Source organism: Vigna unguiculata, chromosome 7 (assembly GCF_037176805.1).
Source record: "Vigna unguiculata cultivar grain cowpea cultivar isolate G323 ecotype 2 chromosome 7, ASM3717680v1, whole genome shotgun sequence".
Classification (NCBI taxonomy): Eukaryota; Viridiplantae; Streptophyta; class Magnoliopsida; order Fabales; family Fabaceae; genus Vigna; species Vigna unguiculata.
Genome location: NC_140798.1, coordinates 44,332,748 through 44,343,528, shown reverse-complemented (window position 1 = coordinate 44,343,528; position 10,781 = coordinate 44,332,748). Strand labels below are relative to the sequence as shown.

At 28.4% G+C, this 10,781-nt stretch overlaps 1 pseudogene; it reads left to right on the top strand.

Moving 5' to 3' along the window:
• The first annotated feature begins 440 nt into the window (after positions 1-440).
• On the top strand, positions 441-1,578 carry LOC114192606 (agamous-like MADS-box protein AGL62 pseudogene; annotated as a pseudogene).
• The last annotated feature ends 9,203 nt before the right edge of the window (positions 1,579-10,781 follow it).

Below are 10,781 nucleotides of genomic sequence, written 5' to 3'. Positions count from 1 at the left end.
TAATGAATTGGATAGTAAATACTTATCGTAGTTTTTCATGTAGTTAATTATCTTTAGAACAATTGTCTTAAAGGTATGAATCATTTAGGTGTTGAAGTTTGTTTTTACAAACCCCATGAATAAAAAGAAAGAACATTAAGATTATTAATGACAGCTGCGAATTGCTCAGGTACACCTTATCTGATAAATGGCCGGGTAAGATCAAGAAAAGGTATGAAATTTTGTAAGAGCTGCTGATTTCTTACAATAAATATTCTACCATATATGCATCCAAAGGGGATTTTCACAATCTCCCAATCCAGAAACCACTTGAATGAAAATAAAATTGGTGGTTTTTGTTGGAGCCAAGAAAGAGGCGTGTTGTTTTGGGTCTCCATTTACAGACACAAAACACCTATAAATTCAACCCTTCACTCTTGTTTTCTCCACAACATTCTCTTCTTGGCAGCGGCATACCCTAAGCTATACCACCCATTGCCATGGATTCAGGAGCAAAGAAAAGCCGCGGTCGCCAAAAGATCGAGATGAAGAAAATGAGCAATGAGAGCAACCTCCAAGTCACCTTCTCCAAGCGCCGAAGCGGCCTTTTCAAGAAGGCGAGTGAGCTCTGCACCCTCTGCGGAGCCCATGTGGCGCTGGTGGTGTTCTCGCCGGGCGAGAAGGTGTTCTCCTTCGGCCACCCCAACGTGGACGCCGTGATCGACCGCTTTCTGGGGCGGGCACCGGTGCAGGACTCGGGCACCATGCAGTTCATCGACGCCCACCGCATCTCCAACGTGCGTGACCTGAACAAGCAGCTGACTCAGGTGAACGAACTTCTGGAAACGGAGAGGAAGCGCGGGGAGGAGCTGAGCCGGATGAGGAGGGAGGCGCAGGACCTGATGTGGTGGACCCGCCCCACTGAGGAGCTGAGTGTGGAGCAGATGGAGCAGTACAAGACAGCATTGGAGGAGCTGAAGAAGCACGTTGCCCAGCTTGCTGAGAGGGCAATGCTTCAGAATGCTGTTAACCAGGGTCATCAGTTTTTCCCAGGGGCTTCTTCCTCTGCCAATTTCATGCCTCAGCCACAGCATCAGCATCAGCATCAGCATCAGCTTCAGCCCCAGCTTCAGCTTCAGCCACAGCCTCCTCAGGTGTTCACTGCTCAGACCGTCCCCACCATGCTTCAGAGCTATATGTTCCCTGATGTAACCATCATGCAGCAGCAGCATCACGGGTTCGATAACATGGCCATGGGAGGGTATGGACCTGGACCTGGACCTGGACCTGCTCCTGCTGGTGGTTTTTTCTGATCCATTCAACGGATCCATGCTGATGATGCCCTTTCGTTTTCTAGATTTCGTCTTGGTTTTCAAGCTCCGAATTCTTCTTTCGTGTTGTTTTTCTTTTAGTATAAGGTAGTTCCATTTATGTATGTGACATATTTAGCACTGGAATAGGGTTCCGGATATTGAAGACATGTCTTGAACCATTATCTTGAACGTCATGTATTGTTGGATCGCAGTCCCTGCATTGTATCATTTCTTTGTTACGGAGTTGGGTCTGTAGTGTTGTGTTTTCATTTCAGATAATTCAATAAAGGGCATCTTATTTGATTACTTTTTACATGTTTGCTTTGCTTTTACTTAGGTCAAATTACTTTATAGTTCATAATTTGTTTAATTAATTAAATGGATTGTGGTTACAGATGCTGATAAGCACATACACAGGAGTGTAAAGAGAGACACAGAACAACAAGAGAAAGCGAAATAAGTTATACATTCATTAAGTTATGGATAAAAGGGAAGAAAATTTTAAAAAAATATTGTGAAGAAAAGAAATTAAAGAAAAATTGTGAATATAAAACTCTGATGTTTGCAACATCATTTTTATACACACTACTTTTTTATGTAAAAATTGATTTCCTTCTACATTTAAATTAAATTATATTTGAATCAAATTTAAGATAATTTATCCGAATAAAAAATTATTCCTGATTATGATAGATGATAATAATTACACGTAAAATTCATCATTCAAGTAATTTTGGTTTTGTAATTGACCTGAACACATTCAGGAATACTAAAAGGTTTTTGACTTGGTCAAAGTTGAAATTGTCAGTCAGCTGATATTGGTTTTTATTATTCTTATGGTGAATTTTTTAGATCCAAGCCGATTATAATTATTTCTTTTTATCAATATCAAAGTTATTTTTCATTAAATTAATTAAGGTTTTTCTAGTTAGCATAAATAGTGTTTTTCAACTCAAAAATTATTGTTTTTCTTTGACAATAATTAGATGGGGTGATCGACCCAACAATGCCACTTAGCATACATAGGACTGATAACAAGGTTTGACTGGAGATTTATGTTCTTATCGTACCTAATAGTCTGTTTCAGATCACTTAGAAATCGATGTTTAAAGCAGTTTAAATATCCTTTTGTCCTTTCACCCGATGCGCCTTTTAAAGACAAAATCGTGATAGAGTACAAGTTTCAAAGCGGACAATACCTCGATGCATTTTTTTTATTAGCAATGAATTAATAAATTAAAGAAGAACACTTATGGAGTGCTCTAACCCTTTTACAAAATATCTCTGTACAATAGGATGCAAAAGCTTGGCATCAAGGCCATACCTCGAATGTATGGTGATTGACCCTAACGATTGGAACATTAGTGCCTACCGTGGGCCAATAACGAGGTTCTATATATGCAAACCATCTTCCATTAAGCCCTTCATTGCAGTTTAAATACCTTTCCTCATTCCATTCTCTGAGGTATCTTTTAAAAACAAAACCGTGACAGAGTACAAACTCTAAAGTAGACAATACATTGGATGCATGGTAACTTTAGTAAAACTTCTCTTAATATATTTTTCAGTTGATTTTAAACAAATTTTTTTATTAATAATAATGAATCTAATTTTTTAGTTGATATAAGTTTTCCATCAAGGTTGAAAGGAGTTATCATTTTACTGATATTGTCATAAAGATTATTATTTATAGATGTTAATTATACTTTTTTGTTTTGGATGACATTTTATGTGATTTTTGTTTGTTAAATATGTCTTTGATCTCTAACTTTTTAGAGATAGGTTTACATAGTCTTGATAAAACTCTTGTTTTTTCTCTTAAACAATCTTCTGTTTTATGTTAGGGGCGGTGAATTTCTAGGTTTTCTCGTTACTTAGCTCTATATAGCGCTAATTCTTTGTACTGTTGTCGGTTGAGTTGATCAATTTAAGTATTAGATGTTATTCAGATTGGCCACTATCCTCTTCATCAACAAAAGTCATAATGGGAGAATACTAATCTTGGTGAGTGCATTAGCAGAAACACAAAATATTGTGAGGAATGTAAGAAAATCAATCATACTTGACACTTGCTATTGAATGTTACGATGATGCAAGTTCTTCTGATGCCACCTCCTTTGCTAGTTTGGCAGATTCACTTACACATTGTTCAAACCTTGTGACCAATTTAGCTTATCAAAGGAACAATATCAAGATTATGTAAATTTATCTCTAACAAACTTATTTTCAAAAATATAATTTCACCATTAAGCTAAATATATACATATTTCATCCTAGCAAACCACACATAAAAATTATATTTGAATCTATTATATAGAACTTCGTCACATAGTCAACATATCATATATGTACAAAATAAGTATGTATTTAATTTAAAGACAAAATATAAATTTTTAAAATAATTTAAAATAGAAAAAATACATTTAGCCTTTTTTTTTTATTAGTGTTTAGAAATATTATTTTTCTTTTATTGTCACCAATAAATTTTTTTCTCCCATGTTAGTTAAGATACATTTTTATTATTATTAACAAAGGAAAACTTTTAGTTATCTAAGTAGAATTTATTTTAAGTGATGTTAGTTTGATAGATTTCTTAAGCAATGTTAGTAGAAACTTTGGTAAAATAATCTCAGCCAATAATGTAACCAAAATTATAATTAATATTGGTTAACTAATTTATAACCAAAATTAGCTTAAGATAATTTCAACTAATATTAGTGAAAAAATCTTAGTGTCAATTATTTTATTTTTTCACAAACTTTGATAAAAAAAAAGGTAATGATCAACGTCAACTGATATTTATTTAGTTAAGTCTAGTATTAAAATAACTTGTATGTTAATAGTAATTGAAATATCTTGTACAAATAAAAAATAATAATAAACTTTAATGATTTTATCGAAACAAAATATTAAGATAGGAAAAATAATTTAAAAATTCCAAATTATAGAATTTCTTATCCTATATATGAATTAAATGCATGGCAACTCGAAGTAATGTTTATTCAAAATAACTTTGAGTATAAATTTTATAAAAGGTATATAAACGTTGAAATATTCAAAATTGGACAGAAATTACATAGACCAAAGGGGGAATGATAATGAAGATAAATCTGGAAAAAAATTGTTTACTATGTAATGTTTATATTGCATACATGGTAAAATTCAATTATAATAAATGTGAAAGTTTTCAAGGTATTATTAATGATATTATTGACTTGTGATATTTAAAAAATTTATTTAAAGTAATTTTGATGTAAGCTTATATTTTATTTGAAATGAGTGTGTGATGTTTGTATTAATTGTTTCCAGAATGACAAATATATCAAATCACACATGTAATAAGATGGAAAGTCAAATCATTTTCCAAATTTTTTTTTCAATACTCGACAACTCTTGCAATTTTAAACTCAATTAGAAAACATATTTCACAAAAACAAAACTCTTTTTGTATTTTTATCAAATATATTATGTACAACATGATACGATAAAAGTTTTACTGGGATTGGATGATTGAGTTTCATGAATTAATTCAAAGCAAAAATACCAAATAATAGATTTCTAATTACTTCTTCAAAAAAAAGTCGTAATGTGTTATCTACAGGTCTAAACTTGAATAATAAAAACTTTATGTCTAGTCATTTTTATTATAAGTTCACATTAATGATCAAGATTCCAATGTTATGAATAATAAAAATCCTATCTCTTTATTAGTGTTTTTATCCTAATCAGGTTTCCGACCAATCTTTCAATCAATAGGTACTCCCATATATGTAATCAATCAATCTAGAATACGTAGTTAAAACAAGAAAAAAAAAACAAGAACTATGGAAAAAAAATTATATTTAACACTACAGTTCACAAAGAATTAATAATACATTACACCCAAAGTTATCAATAAGGAGTTAGGTACTCCTTAACAAATACTATAGTCGTAACAAAGATGAATGTCTCGAACTTTTAGAATGTGTCTCTACCTTCTTTTTTTTAGGTCAAATATCTTTCTCACTAAACAATTATTTTTTCCTTTCTCCCTCACAAAGGGAGTTTTATTTCCCATAAGAGTTTTTTTTTACCTCTATCAAGCCTTACTTAATGATTTTTTGAATTGGATTGGCTTTGTAACTTTGTATTTGATGCTGTATTGGAATACCTAAATAAATAACTTCATTTATATCTTCTTTTTGTTGATAACTTTTATAATCAAATTATATTGATTTCTTCTTAACTTTTTTGATATTTTCACTCATTCGGGATAAAATATTTATCTTTTCTAATTTTATTAAATAAAACCTAAAATATCTAAAAAAATAATAATAAAATAATAAAAATAAATAAAAAATAAAACATGATAATTTTAATATTTCTTAAGAAAACTTCATTAATTTTAATTAATTGACATGTAGAATTTTCCATAACAATGTATGAAAGTTAAACTCATTTAATATATTCATATGAATGGGAGAAAATCAAACATATGTTATTTTACATAACTTGTAGAAAAAGGTATGATTAAAATCACAATCAATATGGTGGAAAAAAAACTTTTGTTAAAGTTCTTTTTAGAATGGTAATAGAAAAGATAAGATAAACATCCATAATATATGAACAAAAAAAATCGAAGATAATATAAATGAAAAGAATAATTCATACAATCAACTCAATTTTATAATAATCTATATGTAGTCAAACTTAAACAAGGAATTGTTTCACTATATTTTTGAATTATTCACTTACAATAACTTTATGTAACTAAAACAAAAAAAATAAAATTATAATCCTGTTTAAAAAAAAAAATCTCCATTAAAAAATTACAAGGTACTAAACATTCATATATCACAAAACATTATAACAAAGATTACAAAGACAAAAATATTATCTTAGAATTGTGATCTTGAACAGTGATGGTTGGAGATCCCACGTTGAGTAGAGATAAAACGAGTTTATAGTATATAGATGGGTCAAAATCTCATCTTACAAACAAATTTTGTAAGTTTTAATTAGAGTTAAAGTGCACTTCTTAATATAATATCAGAGTCATGAGTTTGAGCCTATCTCCTAGCGAAATTTGTTATTTGTTGAATCTATTATGTCACTGCAATCAAAGATTTATTATTTGCTGGACCTATGGTGTCACCACTATGGACATAATTACATGCTCAAGATGTATATGTTTCGACATGAGAAAAATATATTAAAGATCCTACTTCTTAATAAAAATATTTCTTTAAAATATGATATTTCAAGAATTCCTGTTTCAAAAGTATTCAAAAAAAGATATTTTTTAAATAAAATATCTAAATGTTTGTCTTTTTAAAAAAAAAAATTAAATTGATGATTTACTAAGATAATTAAAATTTAGATTCTCTATTGTTTTTTTATATTGTTGTTCTCTTAACTTGAATAATAATTAGAGTGACAGTACATAAAAATCAATAAAAAAATCTAAATTTCAATAATTGATTACTTTTTTTTTACTATAATTGATATTTTTGTTTAAAAAGTGTTTTAGAAAAATATTTTGAACTCAAATAATCAATTCTATATTCATAAAAGAAGTAATATATTTTTTCAGAACTAATTAAAAATTAATTTATATTTTACATTTAATCAAATTAAGACAATTGATGATGGTTATCCATCAATTATGGTGTCATCATCATCAAGATGAACATAGTTGTTAACTATGTAATTTGTTAATGATAAATATTGATACTAAAATTAGGAAAAATAAATAAAAATAATAATTATAAGTTACCTATAGTTTTATTTTTTGAAAAATAACCATATTTTGCTTTTCGTCTCTTATCATTTTTGAATTTGATTTTGTCTCTATAAAATTCTTTTTATGGCTCTTTTTGTATGTATCACTTTTATCTCTCTCTCTCCCTATGTAGATATTAATGTTTAGTTCCTTTGAAATATGTTTTGTAGGAACTTTTATACAATACAACATGATATAAAAATAGTTACTAAAAAACATAAATACTAGAAAAACTAAAATATGACAAGACAACAAATTTTACAGAAACTAAAGCAAATGTTATCTAGAAATCAAAAGTAAAATATGATTATATTTCAGGATTACAATCATATTTATATTATTTTCATAAGAAAAAGTATACATTTCTACATATTATATATATTTTTTGAGTTATAATCACTGATATAGCTTTTTCAGTTTTATTAGATAACAGTTATATTCTTAGTTTTTCATAAATAAAATCAATTTTTTAAGTTATTATTTCCTTCCATTTTTTTAATCGATAAACTTTATAAGTTAATTTTAATTTATTTAATGTTATTTTCTCATGACTTATTAAGTGTGTTTTTATGTAATGATAACTTATTCTTTTAGCCTTCTAAAAGAGTTTGAAAAAAAAAATGCTTTGGAAGTCTTTTTAAAAAACATCAATTCTCAGAAAGAAAAGTTTTTCGCGTAGATGCTCAACTAATAAGAACAAAATCTAAATTTATTAAACTAAAATACGCATTCAATATTAACAACTTCTCTTCTTTTTTTTTTTAATATGATACCATGTTAATGTAACCATAATGACCAAGTAATAGTAAACCATGAATACAACCACCCGAATTAATATCTTTCTCTAAAGACCATTATGTTATTGGAAATGTGTCATAATATGAAAGAAATATAAAGTAGGTTTTGGTTTCGTCATTCTTTAAAAGTATTTCTATCCTCTGTCCCTTTTACTAAATCTTAATTTCTTCTTCACAATCTAACGATGGTATAAGAAAATATAGTATGAGATTTTCTTTCTTCTCTTTAAAACATTGACGACAAAATTTGTGGTGTTGTATGTGAAAGTCGTGCTTCTTCAAATTTTTCCTTTGTTTGCATTCTATTATCTACTAATTTCCATGCAAAATAAGAGGTATTTGATGTGGCTTTAACCTAATCCAACTAGTGTTTTTCTGAATTCAATAACACTCTCTTGAATTCTACATCTAATATTTGACCAATTAGGTTCAAGTAACACCACTGGTTGAAATTTTAAGAGCATGATCTACGTCAACATCGACTCAAAAGATTAAGTTTGTCTTAGGTTGTTTTAGTTAGATTTACTAGAGAAATGACAATGAATTATCCACTAAAAATTTATATAAGAATTTGACAAAAACTTTTAAGATAATGAATGTGAGTTTTTTTCTATAATATTAAAATTTATCATTTTTATCTCATGTCGAACCTAATCTCACACTCGAATTTATGATAATTTTACTTTTAAGTGAGTCTCTTTCTTTTCTTTTAACGAAAATATTTCTAACCATAAATACCTCATTAGTAATTTTCATTTGTAACTATCGTATTCATCAAAACACACTTGTTTGAAATCTCTACTAAAAGCATTTCGGTATTTAGACAATAATATACTCATTTAAGTCGATCATAAAAAATAATCATCAATTGTTTGGTCTTTCCAAGAAAACTTAATGGAAAATTCAATAATGAGACATAAGTCAAATCTTGATGAAACATTAATATTAGTACGTTTAAAGATTTTGTTTTATTATATATATCTCCACGGATACTATTATTTTGAATCTCAACAAATTTTACACATACTTTATATCTAGTATTACCCTTTAATCTCTTTCTTTCTTTACAAATACAAAAAGTTAATAACCAAAATACCTTTAAAAGTGGTTGTCAACTGGGATAAGTAGTGTCAAAACAAATTTATTTTTTTCATTAGCATGATTCGTCTTAGTCGGTTACCATAATCATGAATTTTAATACCACTTGTCAGGTCTTTCGACGGGTTCATCAGATAAATACATCATTAGAAAATACAATATCAATGAGACTTGATGTCAATCATATAAGAAATTGTCACCACTCTCAACCCAAAATTTTAAGATAATAAATTTATGAATTTTCATTCTTATATAATATTCAATTTTCTCATTTTATCTCGACATGAAACTTAAGCTTATACTTAAGATCCAAACACATTTGAGTATTTATAAATTCATAATCTCCGATCCTAGACCGAAATAAGAGGGAAATAGCCAAGACCAAAATCGATTTAGAAACAAGAGCATATGTATGCATGAGCTTTTACAGTTGCATCCTTGGACAAAATTCCATGCATGAAAAAGAATGATACCAAAAGTTTGGCAGACACTCAATTTTTTTAACCCATTAGATGTTATTTTTTACTTTTTCTTTTCCTTCACAAATATAAAAATTTATTTTTTATGATTATTTTACCTTTACGTTGTGTTATCAAATAAATGTAGTGTCACAAAATAATTACATTTGACATTGACATTATTTTTATTAATGGGAGGTGTCAAAATAATTTGTTCTGTATCAAAATTTATACACGATAGAAAGAATGTACTTACAAACATGCAAAGCAGGAGAGTGAATTTTCTGTTTCTGGTTGGTTTTCAGAATCCTACATGGGACTTCGTTCATTCATTTTAGTAAAGCATGGACGGGTAATTTGTCATTGATTTCTGGTAGCATCACAAATTGCTCTTATAGTGTCTGGTCGTCTTAAAGAAGGAGAGAAGATGTTATATTTATATAATTTTATTATATAATTATTATAGATTAATATTAATCAATAAATTATATTATTTGTTAATATCAATTATATTAAATATTGTTATTAATTTATGGATAATATATATTAGGTTTCTGTTGAATGGTCTCTGATGGGTTGGACTGCACAGGAGTAAACGGTTTGTGATGAGCTTGATTGTTCAATAATTTGTTGAGAGATCACTAGTCTCTACAGGTAAGTATATAAAACTAATACCTATTAATTAGTTAAAAAAAAAAAAAGGCAAATAGTCATATATGTTCTTTGTTCGAGATTCAGTCTTTTGACATGAAGAGAGATGGATCCTTTATTGATTCCGGTACATAATTCTTTCTAAACATATACTATAATATTATATTTTAGGTTATTCGTTGTACTGTTATTGATATGAATATTTCAACAATTGTACTTATGTTATTCATTGTATTGTGATTGATATGAATATTTCAACCATTGGTATTAGAGCCTTTCAATACAGATTATAGTTGTTTAAATTTCAAAAAATATATATCCTATTAATCTCATAACTGTAAAACTAATAATTAAGGATCTTTAAAATTTATAATTCTCACACGATAAATCATGATAGAGCACTAACCTTGATCCATGAAAGATCCTGTGAATATGCGTTCTTCAATTTATAATCTTGTGTGCTCTTCAACCACTGCTTCCCAATCTATCTTGTTGCCTTTCTTTCTCTTCTCACACGTTCTTGATGGGTTACTGTGAAAAAGAACCTTATGGCCAGAGACAGAACCCCAATTCCTTTTATACCAACGTCCATCAAGTTGGTTTTTATTTTATCTTTATCTTTATTTTATTTTATTATCACTTCCCATAATAATAACCAATAAGTCTTTATATTTTATTAAATCACAATTGGGCCCATCATAATATTTCAAATGAGTCACTAATA